Genomic DNA, 22,871 nt, shown 5'->3' on the forward strand with positions numbered 1-22,871 from the left:
CATTTCTTTTTCAACTCATTTTCTCTCTTTCTGCATCCATTTTATGTATTTCTCTAACGTACTTGCGTTGTTATACAACTGTTTGCTCTTTCTGCACTTCTTTTTCCTCTTTCTGTACCAGTCTTTTTCTTTTTATACATCTGTTGCTTCTTTCTTCATTTCTTACATTTTTCAGTAGCTGTGTTGTTTAAGTATTCCGTCTTGCTTTTTCAAACCTTTTGTTTTATTGCAGTTCTCCTTTTGACAGTGTGACCACCTATTCTTGTGTTATTGCAGATGTTTTTCTCATTTTTACACTTTTCTCTTCTTATGAGATATAAATGCAATAGAAATGTAATTGTGATTTTGCGCTAAGTTGTTATTTTCAAAATTGAAATATTATTAATTTAGAAATTTTAATTAATGTTCTAAAATAATGAAACAATCATTTGTTTGTAGGAAGTTATTTTTTTTGGGATAAAAAAATAAAAGGTGGTAACAAAAAATGAAAAGAGAGGAGAACAAAGGAAATAGAAACACTTAATGAAAACTAAAACGAGTAGAGTAGAAAACCACCAAAAAGTTGCTGAGGATAAAGTGGCTTCTGGCAAGAGAACTAAATAATTTATTAAAAAAGTTGTGGAGAGATTGATCAATCAAAATACTAATCAAAGGGGAAAGACATTTTTCGAAGAAAGGAGACTCAAATGAAGAAACACAATGAAAAAGAAGCACATGTTACAAAAAGACAGAAACGATTTAAGGACATACCTGTATGTATGTTTCGTAATAGAGTAAGTCAACATTTATTAAAAGATTGTAAAAAGCATGAAAAAGATCGACTGCATATAAGAAGAAGCAACAGATTGAAAGTGTAGTAGATACTGCTTTTGAATTGAAACAGACATTATTTATATTAGTATTGAAGAGAATGAACAGATTGAATACAACAATGCACTTTATGAAGGAGAAAAGTAAAAGAAAAAGACTGGTTAATAGAAGTAACTTTTGCAAAGCTTTTTCTGATGAATGGAAGCATACTTCTAGTACTGAGCCTTTTTTATGGAAGAAAGTTCTTTTCAACCGATTACAGTTGATACCTGTGGTTGTATTTATGAGGTAAAGGTTTTTCAATCGAAAAAGAAAAGATGGCTCCTAGGAAAGTGGAAGAAGTAATAGCTGAAGATGTTCATGGGAAACTTGCATATGCTCCAGTGTATAAGTGGGATTGTATTAGTATTTGTAGTATTCAACAGGAATCTATTGATATATTACAAGTTTTCTTGTGACAATATGGTAAAAAAAGTGTTAAACAGAAGATTAAGATGTTGCAAGGACTAGATTAACCCTGGGTATAGTTCTATGCGTAGCTACACGAAGTGCACTTCGCACTACGCGAGCTTTGTGTAGCACTACATGAACTGCGTAGTGCGCTATTAGCGATGATTGCACAGTGCCGGATACTTGTCTGCACTGCGCAATCATTGAAAATGGCATCTTGCACAGTGAAAGCTGTCTTTTACAACCGCTCTAGTAGATTTTTACTCAAGCGGCAGCTTTTTCAACACGGACTGGTAGTTTCTCATCGCGAGCAGTCATGAGCATACGCGACCATTTGCAATGAGAAACCTGACCTACCCACGTTGAGAGGCTCGCCGGGATGTTTATTTTCCACGCTCACGATCAGCAACTTGATGTTGTTATCACGAATGAGGAAAAAGTCTCGCCGGGATGTCATTTTGCTTGCTCGCGGTCTCCAACTTGAGGTTGAGGACCGCGACCAAGCACAAAATTACCACTGCACTACGCTGCCCTATGCGTGTTTGCACTGTGCTACGTGCAATTCACGTAGTGTGAAGTAGCGCAAACTTCACAAACTACGCGAGCGTAGCGTAGTGCTTCGCTCAGGCTTAGACTAGATCCATGTAAAGTAAGAAAAGATAGTAAGTTTTAGGGTCTTTTTGTGGCTTGTCTTTCTAAAAAGTGTGTAAAAGTATGTTTCATCATTTAAGAATGTGAGTAGTACATCACACAGAAATGCGGAAGTTAGAAAGGAGATTGTACTATGTAAAAAGTCCTGCATTATCTTTAAGTGAAATGAACACAGTTCTTTTGAATGGCTCAGTATCGGATGTAAAAAAAGTTTGGGATGATATACAGTTTTGTTTCTTTGATTCACAAGAGGAGTGTAGAGAAAGTGAAGATGTTGAACAACAGTTGGAAGATATTAGTACTGAGAAGTTTGAAGAAGGAATTACAAAGTTTAAGATACTTTCATATGAAAAATCAAACTAAGGGGCCGATTAGGATGGCGGACGGATTGCCTCCGCCAGGCCGGCAGTAGCCACCGCCGGCCCGGCAGAGACAATCCGTCCGCCATCCTCACAGAAAATACCCCCACCACATTAGGATGGCTGGGGGATCTGCGGCGGATGGCAAGACAGTCCGCCACTTTTTCCGCCGGTCACCTTCGCGACGGGCGGAAAAAGTGCATACATATGGTGGCGGTGTCTGCGAGACACCGCCAGCCATAATAGGATGCCGGCGGTCCTTTGCCTTTCCACGGCGGCATTGCCGCCGTGAAAAGGCATAAGGTCTTTGCTTTGGGGGCCCGTTGCGGGTGGGTGGTGCACATGGAAGGTACCTATGGAATCCCCTTGCATTTACATGCACAAAGCGGTAGGCACCACACGGGGCTTGCCGCTTTGTGCATGTAAATGTAAAACATGCTATTTTAACCTTGCCTCAAGCAGCACCCGTCGCAAGGTTAAAGGTCCAGGATGTGACCGCCAGGGTGGCGGTCACATCCTAATTGCACCGGAGGGACCGCCGCTGCCCCTGCGGACGGTCCCTCCACCTCGGGGTGGCGGACAGACACAGGTCCGTCCGCCATACTAATGAAGCGCTATGTTTGTATTTGTTGTTGATGTACTCACTATAGAAGTCAAACTAGGAATGTTGATGTGTATTTAAAAATTCAAAAGGAAAATAAAGATAAGTGGGAGCAATTTGGGGCTTATTTTTTGGTGGAAGGTCGCTTTGAGTTGGGTACTGAACAACGTATTTGTAAATATTGTTACAACAAAATAGAAGAGAACACAATGCCAGTTAGAGCTGTACATAATAACTTAGAGTTGATAGCTATTCCTCCAGAATTGGCAGATTTAAATACAGATTAGCCCATTCTTATTCAACCTGTGCTCCGGTTTCAGGATGTAATTTGTTTGGAGCCTAAAACAGGTAAGCTGCCTCCAACAGATTTACAAAGAGGTCTGAAAGGAAGAGTTGTGTACTTTATATTAAAAAAAAATATTGAAACTGTTGGTATAGAGAGAAAGGAAAGTGAGCCTGTAGTTATTCTAGTTAATGGTGAACCAACAAAGAGTAGATGTCACCAAACTTCAAAAGGCTACATTATATCTTGTACAATAAAATATTTATTATAATATTCTAAATGTGGAAGACCAGGAACTATGTTTAGAAGAAGAAACAGAAATGTCAACTGGCCAAATAGAAAAGGTGGACAAGAGCAGGATTGAAGAGATTTACGAACATTACAGTATACATCCTTTACAATTCAAAAGAGGTCATTGGAAACGCTATTGAATTATTTCAAATGAAGTAAACAAAGGGAACTCCCATGAGTGTATTGGGAAAAAAGTTTAGAAGCTCATTGTTTTCAACAACTGTTTCCCACTGGAGAAGGTGGACAATATGATGAGCGTGAAGTACCAATTCCAGCTTCAGAATACCGGACGACAAGATTGTACTCAGAAGATCCAAGATTTTAACAGTGTATTCCATATATATTTCCTCTCCTGTTTGAAAGTGACTTGTCTGGACTCTCATAAGCAGTGAATCACATATTTAAAACATGAGTACATCTTACACATGTTTCTGCAAAGGAATTTATGGATTAAGTTTTACAAAGAGACAAGCATTTGGATCTCAGTAATTTGATTGCATGTCAAAGTGGTACTAATGAGTATCGGTATCTTCATCACGGTGAACTTAAATATATGTTAAAAAACTTTAGTAATCCTACCTGGTTTCTAACACTTAGCTCTGCTGAAGATGCTTGGAATGGTTTACTTGAATTTCTTCGACAAGCAAATTCAAATGTCAAGAATATTGAAGACAGCTGGAGAATTGTGTTCTTTGGATCTAGTGAATGTGTGCAGATATTTTAAACATAGGTTTCAAGCTATGATGTTTTTATCTGAAATAAAAATAATCCACCTCTTGGAGAAGTTACTGATTTCTTTTGGAGAAAGGAGTACCAAGCCAGAGGTGCTCCTCATATACACATGGTATTATGGATCAAGGATGCATCGAAATTTGGAACCGATTCTAATGGAACTGTTTCGTCTTTTATCAAAGATATGTTACCTGTGCCATTCCAAAAAAAGGAGGAGATGAGAGCCAAAGAGAACAAGTTTTATGTTTTCAAAGTCATCAATGCAGAAAATATTGTCGACGAAAATAGAAGTCAAAGGGAATTTTTTTTTACAAAATGTTGTTTTGGATTCCCACATCCAGTAATTTTAAAAGGAAGAGTCAATAATTGTATATCAGCAGTAAGGCATACTATACCACAAAAATCTCCGAAGAATACATACAACATAAGAAGAACTGAAGATGATTCAAAATATATTAATGACTACAATCCAGTGATTTTGACAATGTGGAATGAAAACATGGATATCCAGTATGCTGCAGATAATTCAATTGCTGTTGCTCGGTATGTTAAATCATATAATGAAATCTGAAAAGACAGAGTTGAAGGAAATTTGGGAAAAAATTTCACAAGAGAAGAGTCTTAGTAACAAATTGTACAGCTTTAGTTTGAAAATGCTTTCACATTGAAAATTTGGATCCTATGAATGTTTGGATTGTTTGAGCTCTGCAAGTTTATATTCAAAGTAAAAAGGAATCATTTAAATTTGGATCCTATGAATGTTTGGATTGTTTGAGCTCTGCAAGTTTATATTCAAAGTAAAAAGGAATCATTTAGGTGAGTCTAGGTCTTGCGGCTACAATAAGTACAGTTTGAAATCTGTACAAGAAATTGAATTCTTAGCGTTGAATGAACTACAAAGTACAGATAGTCTTAAAACTATGTTGTATATGTACTATCCCAAAAGGAGTTCACATCTGATAAACTTATGCTCCTATGAAATACTGCAATATAACAGCTTTTAGAGAAATGTTATTGAAAATATAAATGAAGAAAAATATGCAATATTTGGATATGATGGATGTTTGGTACAACATGCCAAATTAAATCTTATTATTCACAGAAAACTCAGTTGTAAAACTCCAGAAAATATGAAATATTTGTGTTTAACACTACTGCAACTCTTCAAGCCTTGGCGTAGTGAAGCGGAATTACTTCTTATTACAGATTTCAACTGCTATGAAGATTCTTTTAATGCATGTAAAGATAACATTAAATGTATAATTTTCCCTACTTATCTACACATGTTAAATAAAGAGACTGAACAAGAAACTGAAATTGCAGCTGAAATAGCTAGATAGCTAGAGACAGTTCTCAAGAAAGTCAGACTTCTGCTCCACTAAATCAAGATGCACTAGGACAACCAATTATTGAAAATGAAGCAGAAATAGCCATGAATGACTTAGAAACGGCAATGCAACAAGCACAACAGGATGTTATTGATTTGAGAAATTTCTAAGAACAACTAAATATAGAACACATAGAAATATATGAGCAAGTGACACTACAGATACAGCATGGTTTGCTATATGAAAAAAACAGAATGCCAAAGCACATCATTTAAACCTATTTGAACATACATCAGTGGTCAAGCTGGAACAGGAAAAGGTTTCTTAAGTAAAGTTATCACCTGTTATCTACACAAAACTACTGGATGCCATTGATCTTGTGCTGTAACAGCTCCAACTGGATTAGCAGCACACAACATTAAAGGGATTACTTTACATCGTTTACTCATGCTACCAGTTGAACATGAAAATAAATTGGAATATCAAAGCTATCTGGAGAAGCTTGTTATGAAGTGCCAGGAGTACTGCAGAAAATTAAACTTCTAATCATTGATGAGTTGAGCATGGTCTCAAACATAATACTTGCCTTTGTACATTTAAGAATGCAACAGATTTTAAAAACTGATTATGATGTTCTATTTGGAAGAAAACATGTCATTGTATTTGGCGATCTACTACAACTTACTCCTGTGAAAGGACAACCTCTTGTTAAAACACTTGTCCATGAAGATACTAAGAAATATTTGGGAAATATTGGCATGCAGAAGCTCAGGAAAAATGTGTGGCCTCGGTGTAGGTGGAACTCCTGCTGACGAAGTTGATGGGGCATTTGGTGTAGTGTAGTTTCCCACTAGGCCCTGCGCATTGGAATAACATAAACAGTAGTATCGACGTGGAACTGCGGATATTCCAGGCCTCCACTGACTATGCTAAACTTAATTGGGTTGTGTTACCAACTAGCTCAGAGGTCACTGGAAACTTTCTTCTCTGCATAGGAAGTGATCAGCTTCCTTGGCACAGACAAGAAGGGATTCAGTTTTCCAACAACCGTGCAACATGACAACTTTGCTCCTCAGATCAAGAGTCGATCTCTAGGGTCGTGTGAAACAATAGACATGTATTTCACTCAGTCAGTCTGGTGCAGTTTACTTTCACGAGATGTAGAGAATAGAGAGACGGGCGTTTGTCAATAAAGGGTTAACATTTATTGAACAGTCTTTCTTCTCGTACAAGAGAAATGTATTGCCACAATTGCAATAATTGTTATTATAAAAAGTACGTACAGTAAGATAAGTATTGCGAAATAGAACTGTAAAAGCATTGATATGGTTTCTTAGCCATACAATGGTTTAAAAGTAATAAAACATATATACAGTCATATATACATTAGGCTAACATACTCAACTGGTGCTTCTAACTAAGCCTACCGCAGTGTGCCTGACCTAAGCCTAACACGTGAGAAGGGGAGTAAGTAAGTAGCTTTAAGTTAAGTTGGTTTTGCCAAGGTTTGTTTCAAGAATTCTCGTCTAAGGGTTTAGTCAACACCATACCTCTGAATAGAATGATGGAGGATTGGTATCTCCTTCAGGGGTCTCTCTCGATATCCCAGTCACCTGCGAGGGTAGACCGGAAGCGCCGGGACTGGATTTCTCTGCACGAGAAAGGCAGCGGCTTCTCTTCAGCGCGTCGAGGAAGGAGGGGTAACAGCGTCCGCGGGCAGCTGGAATCGGCTGGATGTCTTCGCAGAGGACGGCTGCTCGGCTCCTCAAGCGTACTGCACCATAGTTCGCGCTGTAGCGGCGATAATGGTAATCAGCAGCTTCACCACCACAGGATAGCAGGCTGCAGCGACAGAGTGCTAGTTTTTACCAACACAGGGTCATGCAGGCAGCTGGCATCAGCAACAGTAGCTTGCAGCTCACAGCTCACATTGCTTAAGGCAACGTTGGTAATATTTATACCTGACAGGTGCCGGGTTTGACGCAAGTTTGCTGGACATAAGACGTCAATTAAAGATGTCACTAGGAAGTGACAGTTATCAGTTGCTCATTAGAGTTCCATTACTAATCAAAACATAGCAAGCGGGGATTTCCAGGTTTGCTAAGTTTTTATCTTGTTGAAGAACTCGGAGTGTTATCTAGGAATATCAGATAGTGACTGCTGCACTGTCATTGCACTAATTGGTCGCAAAGGAAGTAGCAGAGAGTCATGCTGGAATGTGGCTCTGTTCGTGTGAGGCCAGAGATGACTTTTCAGAAAATCGCACTTGAACGGTTATGCCAATATAGGGAATAAATGGATTTATAGCCGAATAGGGGCATAAGGTCACAGTATCGATCAGGAACCTAGATAAGCACGCAACACCCACTCCACGTTTTCATGTCCATCAAAATTACTAAAACTAAGCAATTAGATGTATGTGTAACATTGCCCACCCCAAAATACATAAATGCATTCGAAATAGGCGTACTTGTAATACATGGAATTTAGGTACTGTACGTTTTTTAAAGCATAGTAATCATTCAAAAAATTATTGCATATGAAATCAATGAACGATTATGCAAAAGGAATTACACATGAAGTATCTCTGACAGAAGAAATGCGAGATAAATCATCACATAAAAATGCATTGTAATAACATGAGTGCTAGAGGCTGGTGTTATGTTGTTATGTCTCTAGATGTGTTTAGAAATAGAAGTGTGAAGCTTCTGTTCTCTAAGAATAGTTTTTACGTTAAGCAAAGAATTGTTCGTGCCAAAAAAAGGGTCAATATTAAAAAAAATTGTCCAATTCAAAGAAAATAGATTTCCAAAGCTCCTGGCAGTTTTTGTTGATCAAAACTGAAGGCCGAATTCAGAGTTCATGGGAACGCTGTGTGTCGGAAAGCTTCTCAAAAGTTATTGTTTCTCTGTGGGTGAGAACATCGTATCAGACAGGCTCTCAAAGAATTGGTCTACAAATTCAGGTGATAGTTCAACCAAATTAGATAGCGCTGTAACTTGGCAGGTGTGAGAATGATTGCTGTCATCATAGTCAGGACCAGCAATGCTCACAGAACGTTGTACCTGGATGATGTTGCTTTTGTCACTCGCTCCACTGATACCACTTGGCTGTAGTACAGGAGTCTCCACAAATGCCGTCATCAGGATTGGTAGCCGCTGGGGACAACACAATGCGTGAGCCGTTATTGGACTGAGCAAAATATCGACGTCCATTGGTACTGCTGATGGAAGTGAAAGACAGATGTCCAACACGCATTCATCGCCGCAAAGCATACACCGTAGCACAGGTAAAATGCAATTTTGCCATATCGGTCTGAATGAAAGGAACCAGGTCATGTTTAGATCTCTCAGCCTGGCCAATCCGAGGACGTTAGTTATCCTGTCCCTGTAGCGCATTGCTAGGATTGTCTCTTCCATTCCCATGGGAGCTATGTCTGAGCCGAGGTTTGCCATAACGTAGCAGAAGGGTCAAAAATAGAATCCCTGCAACGAGTCCCAAAAATAGTGGAATGCCGCCAAAAATGGAGTGCACAAAATTAGGAAAGATTCCCAAAATTGCCTGGAAGGGTGTTAGCAGTCCCGTAAAGACTGTCTTAAATATGCCTGGGATGCTTGTTGCACTAGACATGTTAAGGAGTTGGCTGAACATTTCTACGAAATGCACGGGGCAATTTGTTGATAAAAGGTCATGAACTTCAGTAGCCGTCCTTGCGACTAGAAGATCATACGTCTCTTTAGATGACGTTATAGGCACTGTTGTCTGTAAAAGTACAGATTTCATTTTGCTTAATGTATCAATTCGTATAGAATAGAGATTCAGACGAGGCCAGAGAGGAGTCACTATGTCTGGAGGCCCGCTCGGGAACAATGCTTGCATACAACATTTGACCATGGACGTTACTTGTACTAGATAACTTTTCCCGGGCGCGAGGCCACAACACCTGTGATCCGTTCTAAGAATGTAACTCCCGTTCGCGAGTTGCATAAAGAAGGGCTCTATCTGAGTTGCAGGTGTGACTAGCTGGTGGCATGAAAGGTTGTTTGAATTTCCATCACATGCTCCGTGTAAATTAATACCCTGACACAAAAGTATACCGCTTAGTGAATGTTTACAATTTTCATCACTAAGAAATACATTTTTGTCGCTGTCACTATAGCAAGAATGAGTGTATGGTAATTTCCATTCGGATTTTACATATCCTTTACCCAATTGTTCATACTGGCCAGCAGGTATGTACTCAAGGCACTTTTTAAATCGGAAAGTTGTTATCGGAATTGTGATAATTCCGTGTATTATCCATTCAATGACAGGACTCTCTGACATTGTCAATGATAATCTCTCGAGTTTTTCGATGCTCAGGATTGTATAGTCTGCTCCTTTCTGTGCCAAACTGATCTGTTTATCAGTAAGGTTAAAACTGGAAAATAATGACGTTGTGTTGATTAAACGCCAAGGCACATAGCCTGAACGAAGATTTTGCAGCGTCCAGCCTAATTCTATAATAGAGCGTAATTGAGATTGGCCATGTTGTAACATTAGCAAATCTCTGTCTATCACATCAAAGGCAGAGGATACAATATTGTCCAAAGAATATATTCTGGAAGACAGAGTCATTAACCCATTGTCTACCACAGAAAGTGATTTCTCCAAATTAATACGATCAATTTCTCGTATTTTTTCAGCAGTTTCAATTTGCTTTACTTTCCAAGCCTCGTTGTAAGCAGCATAGATACTGGTCGCTATGAAACGCTTTTGACGCTGTTTGCGTGGTCCAAGAATGAAATCGCGCAAATCAGCACCATCTTTTAGTAAAGACAAGTGTTGCTTAATTTCAGCCAGTGTGGATGAAGTTAGCCATTCTAGGCAGAGTTTCCCTACACTGTATGTTGTTATAATCCCTGGATGTTGTCTCTGGGAGTATCTAGGGTCTAATCTGGTCATTTTTAACCCCTGTGTTTTATTCAGGAATCTATCCTGACAGCTATTTGTGTCTGTAGGCCAGATTAACCAATTTTTCCAATCAGGATTTGTTCTGTTGAAATGTAAAATTTGTGACACGTCTAACTCAATATATGTGGTTGTATTCTCAGGTATTGGCTTTGGTATAGACGGTGTTTTAAGGTCTTTGATCTTAGCTAGGCCAAGACAAGATGTTTGGTGTATTGTGTCATTTAAAAATAACATTTGTTCTGGTATCATGCAGGTTCTAAATAGTGCTTCTATGCCTTGCACCTGCCAATCTTTTGTACCCCAAATTGTTTTTGTTTCAATATTATTTTTCCAATAATCAAAACCAAATGTCATCATTTTGTCATAAAATGCTTCTGAATATATCAATTTAGAATTTGTCAGCATTGTTTTCATTCCTGTTTTATCTAACAGTTTATAATAAAACGTTTCTGCATTACTTGTGTTAAACCCTGAGAAGTATTTGAATTTCTCAAAAAATGCTTTAGAACTGCTTTTAGGTGGTGTAGCACAATGTTCCCATTAATTATACATAAAAACATTTCTAGGCTGTGCAGATTTATGCAAGTAATGATCCCCATAGTGGGTGTAACAGAATAACTGCTCATAACTAGATGAACCTTGTAAATAATCATGATCTGTGAATCTAGCTGACATTACTAAATCAGACATCATGTCATTAATACTGTTAAAGTCCCAATCATCAGAGAATGTACTAGGTGTCACAAAGTCACTTAAGGAAACCTTTAGTTGATGAGGATACTTTAGGATTTCGACCGGACCATAGATCTCATAGTCTGTTTTCTCCCATACTACCCCACCAGGTATTGGAATTGCTGTGACATTTACTGTTGACAGTTCTCTTTTCTTCACGTGGGATGATCTGTGTGGTTTCAGGACTAGGTTGATGTTCTGACTTGCTGTGTCCATTGTAATATATTTTCCTTCAATGAATTTTCCCAAACACAGTACCATGATGAGCCAAAGCAGGAGGAAAAATACACCTAGACCAAACCAGAACTCTAGCCAAGGGGAAATTAAGTAGATATCCTTCAGTTGATTAAAGAATTCCGTTGCTTTTTCTTTAAAAGACTTTTTTGTTTCTGGCATCACTTGGGGGTCGTTAAAATCTTCAGAGAAGTTGTCGAAGTTGATGAAATAACCAGAGGCAGTTCTGTCAATTGATGGGATTGTTTTTTCAATCTGTCTCTCGGTAGCACTTTCTGATGCCACATTAGTGTAGACTGGTGTTGTTTCTTGACGAACTGTTTCAATCTGTGTTTCAAGAGGCACGAGTTCCATGGCATTATTGCATAGTCCTTCATTGTGCACTGCAGGCTGATCGAATGTGATTAGTCTTTCAGTTTGAACCTCTTGGATTGTTGCAAGTTTGGGTATTCTGTTGTTTCTTGGGAGTCCACTGGGCCTACTCTTGATTATAGGCCACATGCTTGTGGTTTTACCAGATCGATAGACACGACTCTGTTCTCCTTTTTACCAGCAAGGGGCGGTAGCACAACTGATCTTGTTCCGGTGACTGCTAAGACAGGTACTGCTTTTCTGTAAGAAGGCCCAAATTCCTTCTTAACCGCGATCTTTTCTCTGACTAGATCCCCAATCTTTGGAATCCAGACAGGCCTTGCTGGGGCTGTTGCGGGTGGTGCCTCGTCAGTGGTACTTGGCTGTTACTTTAACTTTATGTTGCTTAATGATTTTCTTGTTTCATTCAGTTCCTGTAAAACAGCCAAACGGTCTTTTACATCAAACTGCGTTTTTTCTTCTTGTACCACTGACATCTGACTATCGAGGTCCTGAACGTTCATTCTAATTCCGAACAATAGTTCGTATGGGCTGAAACCTTTTAGAGAATTTCTTGGCATGTTGTTAAGACTAGTCTGGACACTTATTAAATGTTTGACCCACCCAGCGCCTGAACCTAATACCTTCGCTGTTATAGATTGCTTTATGTCACGTTTTTTTCTTTCTACCACACTATTCCCTTACGGGGCATGACGGACAAGAATACCGCAACCCAATTCCCATGCTGGCCATGGCCTCCTTATAGGCTCGAGAGCTGAAAGCAGGACCCTGGTCAGAATGGAACGTGGTAATTGCGTATGTGCCGATAAAGACTCGCAAATCTTTTATAACCGTTCTAGCGTCAGCCGAGCGCTGGGGCCACATCCATATGAACCTCGTACAGGAATCCACTGCTACCATGATATATCTATAGTTACCGTCCCTTTGTAGGGGACCACAGTGGTCCAGGTAAACGCATGCAAATGGTTTATCCGAGATGAGAAGGGGTGTCTGCGCTGGTCGTTTCACTGTTGATACTTTTATCCTTTGGCATATGTCGCATTCTAATACATACTTTTTAGTTTGTATTCTCAAGCGAGGCCACCAATATCTCTGTTTTAATAGTGATATTGTTGCGGAAACGCCAGCGTGTGCAGAAGCAAGCCCTTCGTGTGCCGCTTTGATTAGTCCTAGTCTGTGTTCCCTGTTTGGAATTACTCTATCCCCCACTCCAGGGATTCGAGCAAAAGGAACATTATTTTTATCCGTTAAGTACAAGTACTTTTCAGGAAAGCCTTTTGGGAGTGTTTTCTTATCATTTTTTACTGACGTACTGACAGCTTGTAGAATATCGCTGTCTATTTTTGTTTGTGACCGAGTTATCGCAGCTACGGAAGCCGTTTGCACAGCTGCCTTCGCGGCTTCATCAGCCAATGAATTCCCTGCAACGTGAACGCCATCACGTTGATGACTCAGTGTATGTATCACGTGAGTCTTTTGTAGTTCTTTCTGTAAAAGAACTACCTGTTCCCAAAGCATTTTATGCTTTATTGTGCCACCTTTTGCATCTTTGAAACCATTTTCCACCCAATTCTGCAAGTATTCATTATAAGATTGTACGCAATAAAAAGAATCGCACACTATTAGTGTGGGGAATTCGCGATCGGTATTTTCTAGCGCCATCTTAAATGCTACTAATTCAGCTCGTTGAGCCGAGCAATCTCCTAGAGATTGAGTTTTAGTGACCAGTGGTCTGAATTTTCCTTTGTGCCAGCGACCTTTTACAATCGCGCACGCAGCACTGTAAGCTTGCTTACCCCCAACTGCGGGTTGTGCTGATCCGTCAGTATATATAATACTTCCGTATTCTTCGAGAGGCAGGATTTCAATTGGCAGAGGACATTCGTATTCATATTGTAAAAATTCCTGTGTTTTTAAGTTAGGATCAAATTCGTAAACTACGTCTGTTGCAGCAAGAGAATTAACCCACTGAATCCATCTCGGATGCAAAGCTTTAGCATTAGGAATGCTTGCTTTAGTTACCGCTTCTAAAGCCGGTATGGGTGTTACGATTATTATTCGTTTACCTTGTGCTAGGGGCCTTTCTTTCGCTACAGCAGTCTGAACCGCAGTTAGAATTTTCTCCGTTGAACTGAATTTTATTTCAGCCTTTGTGTACAAATGTGATTTGTAAGCTATTGGTACCTTTTCACCCTCATTAGAGGTTAGGTATGTGAATCCGCATCTTCCTGGGATGACTCGGATTACAAGATCACGTGTGTTGTCACGTGTATCTAATTTTGTTTTTGCTAACATGTCTGTTTGCAGTGATCTCAAAATTTCTGTGTGTTTTTGAGTCCAATTGATTTGTTTTAAATCAGGTTTTATTAGTTCGTAGAGAGGTTTAACCCTCTCTGCGTAATTTAGTATGTAAGTCCTTCCGAAATTCAGAAAACCTAGTATTGATTGTAAATTCTTCAGCGTTTTTGGAGCTTGGAGTACAGCGCACTTGTGAGAAGTTGGCCTGATAGGTAGTGTTTCCAATTCTGGAACCACTGGTTATCAGTCCAAACAAACCCCAAAGATGTCAGGTTGTAAGTCAACCTTGTAGACAAGCTATCCTAATGGTAGCATGGACTAAGCAGCCTTAAAGGCTTAACTTAAGAGGTCGTGTTAAGCGAGCTGTTTTACCACATACAATCCTGTAATCAAATGAAAGGACACCACACAAGTATATATTATAAAAATATATGTATTTATTACTAAATTACTCCCCAGTACTCTTTATGAGGAAAGGGGCACAAGCGTTAAATCAAAAGCACTGTTACACATATAAAGTTGCACGTTTATGGATGAGGGCGGGTGGCCACTCAGACCATATATTAAAAAAGTGGTATAAGTAACACTTATCGAACAATGGTTAGGCCTAGGGCCTAGAGATTCGCTGGGAGCAGTCAGGACAAGCAATGAAGAAGTCGGGAGTAGCCCACAGGAGACGGGTGCAGCACGGAAAGTGCGGCGCGCACCAATGCACTGTCAATGGTGCGTAAAAGTCAATTAAAGTGAATAAAAAGATACTTCCGCTGAACCTAGGAACACAAAACTTTAGACACAGACCCTAGAGGTGTGTACCAGTGTAAAGACACCGGCGTTGCAAAGTTACCTCACCCACAGGCCGTGGGTGCACAGGGTCGAAGTGGCGTCGGGTTCTGTCACGCAGGTTCTGGGTGCTTGGAGCTGTTGCAGCTGCAGGCGCTGTGAAGCAGAAGTGTCCGGTGCGATCCAAGGGTGGATCGATGTAGAAAAGTACCTGAAAGCAGAGGGGACAGAGTCTGGGTCACTCAGCAGTGACCAGGGTGGAACCAGGACGGAACCAGGCAATGTCGGGCGCAATCAGGCGGTTGTCGATAGGCTTCTCTCCGCTGTCACGTGGGCTCTGGGGCATCTGCGACGTCCAGGAGCAGGTCACGATCTGTCCCACGTAGGCTCTCGCCGTCAGCACCGTCGGCTTGAAGATTGTAGCAAACAGCACTTGGCAAAAGCAATCCACGCGGAACCGGGAGATTGCTTATCACTCGAACCAGGAGGGTCAGAGTGGGTGCTCCTTTTCACAGGAGCTGGTGCAGATCTGGAGCAACCAGAAAAGCAAGTCGTATTTCGAAGTTCGTCGGCACAGGGGCCACAAGCCAGCTGGCAAGTGACCGGGCCAACGCGTCGAGCGCACACAAGCAGAAGGGCCCCACGCAGCACTCGTCGAGTGTGGAGGGGTGAGCTTTGGTGCAAGTGGAGCTCGGGGCTGGGGCTTCTCAAACCCCGGTGTACAGCTTCGAGGGTCACTCGTGGGCCGCACGGTCAGCGTCTCGTGGCCTTTTCAAGATGGCGTGCCCCACGCTTCCGGTCGCCTCCACGGGTCTCAGCTCTGCAGGGACTGTGGATCGGGCAGGTAGAAGGCAGGCAAGCTTGATCTCGTCGATCTCTGTCGCTCGAGTTCCGGCGGGAACTGCAACAAAGCAAGGGTCGAGGGCTGGATGGTGCCTGTTTGCACAGGGTGGTCACTCCTTGACCACAAGGGAGATTCTTCAGTCTTCTCACGTCGTGTAGAAAGTCGAAGGGTCCAGATTTCGTTTCTTATGTTTCTTCAGGATGATCTGAGGTCCGTTGGGACTGCTCCCCCTCTTATTCGAATCTAGGGGGTTGGACATCCTGCTAGGTCCCCTCCTATGGGTGGGACCCAGGAAGGGGGTGGTTACACCCCTCTCCTTTGATCCTGGCCGCGCTGGGACAGGGGCTGGGAGGCCCCAGAACCGGTTTGGCCGGATCCTGCAAGGGGCAGCCTTGTGCTCCCCAGGCAGTGTCTGGTTTCATTGAAACCTCCCTACTCCAATCCACTATCTCCTGTCTGGGGTGGTTTGACACCGCCCTGTGACAGGAAACTCTTTGTCCAGGCCTCCTCTGCTGGGTTTCGGTCAGCAGCAGGAGGTCAGACCCGTGTCTGTGGCAGGGGCATCCATTTTGTGGATCTGAGGCTCATTTTAAATCAACCGCGTTTCAGTAAAGTAACATGTCTTCTCCCTCTAGAAGGGTGGAATGCTATCCCCGTCGCCAGAACTGGCGAGGGGATAGTATTCCAATTCGTATGACACCTTACACGACATGTTTTGATAAAGCCAAACCAAAGTTGCTATATAACCGCGAGGATTATAATGCGCTTAAGAGTATATGGTATGGCGTTATCCCGGATCAGCTTAGGGAGTTGTTCCCGACAGCTGCAGACAGGCTCAGCTCATGCCAGAGCACCATCTCACATAAAACCACGCACTCTGCCTCCAGGATTGATGAGGCCTTCCATAGGAGTGGCTTACAGGCTATATATGTGTCCAGATATAGGTTTAGATATAGGTATACTATATCTAAGCAAGGGGTGATTACACCCACTTGCCCCAGCTGAGTGATCAGCCAGTTGTGTCAATTTAGATAGCCAGCCAGGGGTGGCAAAAGATATGCTGCAGCCCCTGGTAGGCCTTGGATGCACCTATGCCCTGGGCACCTATAGTGCTCTGTACAGGGGCTGATAAGGTGACCCAAGCCAATCTAGTTATGCACCTAGGGTACATGGAATCCATTTTACAGAGAGAGCAGATAGCCTGGGGCCCTGATTAGCAGGGAACCAGGCCAACTAAGTCGAAAACCAGCTAAACACAGGCAAAAAATCTGGGGTAACCATAGTCAGGTAGCCACCTTCCTACATAACCCCCCCCCAAACGAAAGGAGATAAGGCTATCCTTGGCCAGGTAAGCCTTTATTGCCTGAGTGGCCATATAAGGAAGTACCTGCACTAGCATGGGTACCCCCTGTCTCATGGTCCACTAAGCAGTCCCTCACCCTAGGGGTATTAGAGGGTCTCCACCATAGGGAATCACTACCTTGGGTGTGTTTATGCAAAGTTAAAGGCTGGTTTGGATATGGAGTATTGAAGTGAGGCTCCACTATTTTTGGGCTCAACTTCCTCCAATTATCTTCCACCATATGTGCCTTTCTTTCTTCAACTGAGTTGCACTGAGCTCTCAGGGTCAACCTCTGGCTACCTAAAGCTGGAGGCTGGGTCCCTCTGTTTGGCTTGCTGGAGGGACAGTTCAGGTTTGGGCCCTTTGGGTCCCAGGTTTGGCTGTGCCCAACAGAATCCATCTGTGGGAGGTCCCTAACTGTTTTTAAGGGGGCTCCCTCAGGAGTTTTTAAAGTTTTCACCTTACTAGGCCTACTAGTTTTGGTGCCCCTAATCTGTTGATGGGGGTGCTTTATTTGACAGGGGGCCCTCTGGGTCTCACTGTCCTTCTTGTCCTCTGCAGCCCTGGGCTGACTAAGGCAAGGTAGAGAGGGGCAGGTTACCTGCTCCAGACCGGATCCCACCTGAGAAGGGTCCACTGCCATCAGAGGCTCTGTCAGGCCAGGCCTAACAACCTCTGGGGCAGTTCCTTCATCAGGGGTAAGATCAGTTCCCTGAGGAGGCTGATCCTGTCCTACTGTCTGGTGAGGGGGAGATTTCTCTTCCTCCTCCATGCTCTCAGTTTGGGTGGAGTGATCCATCATTTCAGGCTTCACAACACACATATCTGTTTGAGTTTGGGCTGTGGCCATCACAGCCCCACCAACCTTTTCAGGAGGAGACTCAGTTTGGGTTTCTGCTGTTATCATAACAGCTTTGCTATTCTGTCTGGGAAGAGCTTCTGGTAAAGATGGGGCAGAGAGTTGCTCAGCCCTACCAACCTTTTCAGGAAGGACATCTTGAATTGGGGCCATAGCCAGTACAGCCCCACTAACCTTTCCATTGGAATTTACCATTCTAGAATGGATTTCCTGTTCAACCTCAGCCCAGGCTGAGATTTCCAAATCATTACCCAGTAGACAGTCTACAGGCAAGTTTGGTGACACTGCCACTCTCTTTGGGCCAATGACACCTCCCCAGCTGAGACTTACTACTGCCATTGGATGATTTGTTTGGATACCATCAATGTTTGTTACCTGGTATGTGGCACCTGGTAAAAGTTGCTTAGAGGGGACTATACAGTCAGCCACCATGGTGATGCTAGCCCCTGTGTCTCTAAAAGCTTCCACTTTCAAACCATTGATGATGGGTTCCTGCCTATATTTGCTCAAGGTATTTGGGCAAACAGAGAAGTTGGCAAACCCCATGCCAGTCTCATAGACAAGATCATTTGGGGATGGAGACCTGGATAGGCCAGGGTCCCCTTGGGCTCCAAAAGTAAACCCACCCAGATTCCTGGGTGTGCTCCCACTTCCTGGGGGATTACTGCTGACAGTAACAGGAGGTGTTGGAGCTGGCTTTGGAGGTATGTTTTCTTTATTGCCATTCTTGGGACAACAGCTGTCTGTTTTGTAATGCCCAACCTGTTTACAGGCATGGCAATAAGGCTTTTTCTCTGTTGAAGAAGTGTCTTGGGACCCACCCCCCTTCTTGGAGTTTTGGGGCCCTGGGGAAGTGTTTTCTTTACTTTTATCCCCACCCTTATCTTGAGGCTTGGTAGACTCCTTCTTCTGGTTATTGTCCTGATTCTTAGGCCTAATCCTGGTTCTGACCCACTTATCTGCCCTCTTTCCCAATTCTTGGGGAGAGGTCAAATCTGAGTCCACCAGGTGCTGGTGTAAGAGCTGGTTCTGACAATTACTAAGGATCTGCTCCCTCATAATCAAATTATACAATCCTGTGAAGTCATGTACTTTGCTGCCATTCAGCCAACCCTCCAGAGCCTTAGTTGCACAATCAACAAAATCAGTCCAGTCCTGAGTCTGTGTCTTCTGGGTATCTCTGAACTTTAACCTGTACTGTTCAGTGGTTAAGCCAAACCCATCTATCAGAACACTCTTCAGGATTTTGTAATTGCTGGCCTCCTCATGTCTGACAGTGAGGAGCCTATCCCTCCCTTTCTCTGAAAAGGAGTACCATAAGATTGCTGCCCACTGTTCCTCAGGAACCTGCTGTACCATGCAGGCTCTCTCCAGAGCAGTCATCCATTTGTGGATGTCATCCCCTTCCTGGTAGGGGGGCACAATCTTTGTCAGGTTTCTACTATCATAGGACCTGTCTTTAGGAATTTTGCTGCCACCAGTGGCATCTAAGCCACACAATTTTCTTTCTCTTGCTAAAGCAAGTTTAGCTTGAGCCAAGGCTACCTCTTCCCTTTCTATTTGGAGTTGGACAGCCCTCATCCTGGCCCTATGCTCTTTTCTCTGGGAGGAAGTCATTCCTCTTTGAGATTCTCTTGAGGCACTAGAAAGGTGAGAGTCCCTTGACAGAGATCTCTCCCTTCTATTACCTGGGAGAATTTGGTTATGAGATCTGAAGTGGTGCTGGCCCCCTCCATTCCCATGTAGGTCCAAGTTGGCCTGGTTAAGCCTGGCAACCTGTACCTGGTTTCCCCCCTGATCCTGATCTTCAGGCTCATCTAAATCAGAGCCTTCTTCTTCTTCCTCCTCCACTACATCATCTTGAAGATCCTCATTCTCAGGGGAGTTTATCCCTTCCTCTGTTTCTAAAGGAGTCTGACTCACCTTATCTAGGTCATCCTTTTCTAGGAGAGCTACTAGGGAAGGAATGGTAGGGCCTCTGCCCTTTTTTAGCCCCCTGGCTGTGCACAAGGCACTCAGGTCTTTGTGGCTAAGGTTGTCATATCTGGATGTTGTCCCTATAGGATCAACTATTACAGGAGCAGAGCCTGAAGCTCTACCTGTATCAGACATGACTGCTAGTGAGGTGTAAGTGGTGCACTTACCTACACTAAGTGGTTTCCTACTGTACCTTGCTAGTGAGTTGTAGTCAGGGTGTGCTAATCCCTTTAATCTACAACTACTAAGTTCAGTAGAACTTAATATGCTAAGCTTTTGATTTATATGTACCTAGAGGTACTTGATGTGATCTTTCAATTTGATAAAGATTGCAATGGTAAAACAAACAGCAAGCTCAAATCCGCACCGCTGCACACCAATGTGAGAAGTTGGCCTGATAGGTAGTGTTTCCAATTCTGGAACCACTGGTTATCAGTCCAAACAAACCCCAAAGATGTCAGGTTGTAAGTCAACCTTGTAGACAAGCTATCCTAATGGTAGCATGGACTAAGCAGCCTTAAAGGCTTAACTTAAGAGGTCGTGTTAAGCGAGCTGTTTTACCACATACAATCCTGTAATCAAATGAAAGGACACCACACAAGTATATATTATAAAAATATATGTATTTATTACTAAATTACTCCCCAGTACTCTTTATGAGGAAAGGGGCACAAGCGTTAAATCAAAAGCACTGTTACACATATAAAGTTGCACGTTTATGGATGAGGGCGGGTGGCCACTCAGACCATATATTAAAAAAGTGGTATAAGTAACACTTATCGAACAATGGTTAGGCCTAGGGCCTAGAGATTCGCTGGGAGCAGTCAGGACAAGCAATGAAGAAGTCGGGAGTAGCCCACAGGAGACGGGTGCAGCACGGAAAGTGCGGCGCGCACCAATGCACTGTCAATGGTGCGTAAAAGTCAATTAAAGTGAATAAAAAGATACTTCCGCTGAACCTAGGAACACAAAACTTTAGACACAGACCCTAGAGGTGTGTACCAGTGTAAAGACACCGGCGTTGCAAAGTTACCTCACCCACAGGCCGTGGGTGCACAGGGTCGAAGTGGCGTCGGGTTCTGTCACGCAGGTTCTGGGTGCTTGGAGCTGTTGCAGCTGCAGGCGCTGTGAAGCAGAAGTGTCCGGTGCGATCCAAGGGTGGATCGATGTAGAAAAGTACCTGAAAGCAGAGGGGACAGAGTCTGGGTCACTCAGCAGTGACCAGGGTGGAACCAGGACGGAACCAGGCAATGTCGGGCGCAATCAGGCGGTTGTCGATAGGCTTCTCTCCGCTGTCACGTGGGCTCTGGGGCATCTGCGACGTCCAGGAGCAGGTCACGATCTGTCCCACGTAGGCTCTCGCCGTCAGCACCGTCGGCTTGAAGATTGTAGCAAACAGCACTTGGCAAAAGCAATCCACGCGGAACCGGGAGATTGCTTATCACTCGAACCAGGAGGGTCAGAGTGGGTGCTCCTTTTCACAGGAGCTGGTGCAGATCTGGAGCAACCAGAAAAGCAAGTCGTATTTCGAAGTTCGTCGGCACAGGGGCCACAAGCCAGCTGGCAAGTGACCGGGCCAACGCGTCGAGCGCACACAAGCAGAAGGGCCCCACGCAGCACTCGTCGAGTGTGGAGGGGTGAGCTTTGGTGCAAGTGGAGCTCGGGGCTGGGGCTTCTCAAACCCCGGTGTACAGCTTCGAGGGTCACTCGTGGGCCGCACGGTCAGCGTCTCGTGGCCTTTTCAAGATGGCGTGCCCCACGCTTCCGGTCGCCTCCACGGGTCTCAGCTCTGCAGGGACTGTGGATCGGGCAGGTAGAAGGCAGGCAAGCTTGATCTCGTCGATCTCTGTCGCTCGAGTTCCGGCGGGAACTGCAACAAAGCAAGGGTCGAGGGCTGGATGGTGCCTGTTTGCACAGGGTGGTCACTCCTTGACCACAAGGGAGATTCTTCAGTCTTCTCACGTCGTGTAGAAAGTCGAAGGGTCCAGATTTCGTTTCTTATGTTTCTTCAGGATGATCTGAGGTCCGTTGGGACTGCTCCCCCTCTTATTCGAATCTAGGGGGTTGGACATCCTGCTAGGTCCCCTCCTATGGGTGGGACCCAGGAAGGGGGTGGTTACACCCCTCTCCTTTGATCCTGGCCGCGCTGGGACAGGGGCTGGGAGGCCCCAGAACCGGTTTGGCCGGATCCTGCAAGGGGCAGCCTTGTGCTCCCCAGGCAGTGTCTGGTTTCATTGAAACCTCCCTACTCCAATCCACTATCTCCTGTCTGGGGTGGTTTGACACCGCCCTGTGACAGGAAACTCTTTGTCCAGGCCTCCTCTGCTGGGTTTCGGTCAGCAGCAGGAGGTCAGACCCGTGTCTGTGGCAGGGGCATCCATTTTGTGGATCTGAGGCTCATTTTAAATCAACCGCGTTTCAGTAAAGTAACATGTCTTCTCCCTCTAGAAGGGTGGAATGCTATCCCCGTCGCCAGAACTGGCGAGGGGATAGTATTCCAATTCGTATGACACCTTACACGACATGTTTTGATAAAGCCAAACCAAAGTTGCTATATAACCGCGAGGATTATAATGCGCTTAAGAGTATATGGTATGGCGTTATCCCGGATCAGCTTAGGGAGTTGTTCCCGACAGCTGCAGACAGGCTCAGCTCATGCCAGAGCACCATCTCACATAAAACCACGCACTCTGCCTCCAGGATTGATGAGGCCTTCCATAGGAGTGGCTTACAGGCTATATATGTGTCCAGATATAGGTTTAGATATAGGTATACTATATCTAAGCAAGGGGTGATTACACCCACTTGCCCCAGCTGAGTGATCAGCCAGTTGTGTCAATTTAGATAGCCAGCCAGGGGTGGCAAAAGATATGCTGCAGCCCCTGGTAGGCCTTGGATGCACCTATGCCCTGGGCACCTATAGTGCTCTGTACAGGGGCTGATAAGGTGACCCAAGCCAATCTAGTTATGCACCT

Source organism: Lissotriton vulgaris, chromosome 3_2 (genome assembly GCF_964263255.1).
Source record: "Lissotriton vulgaris chromosome 3_2, aLisVul1.2, whole genome shotgun sequence".
Lineage (NCBI taxonomy): Eukaryota > Metazoa > Chordata > Amphibia > Caudata > Salamandridae > Lissotriton > Lissotriton vulgaris.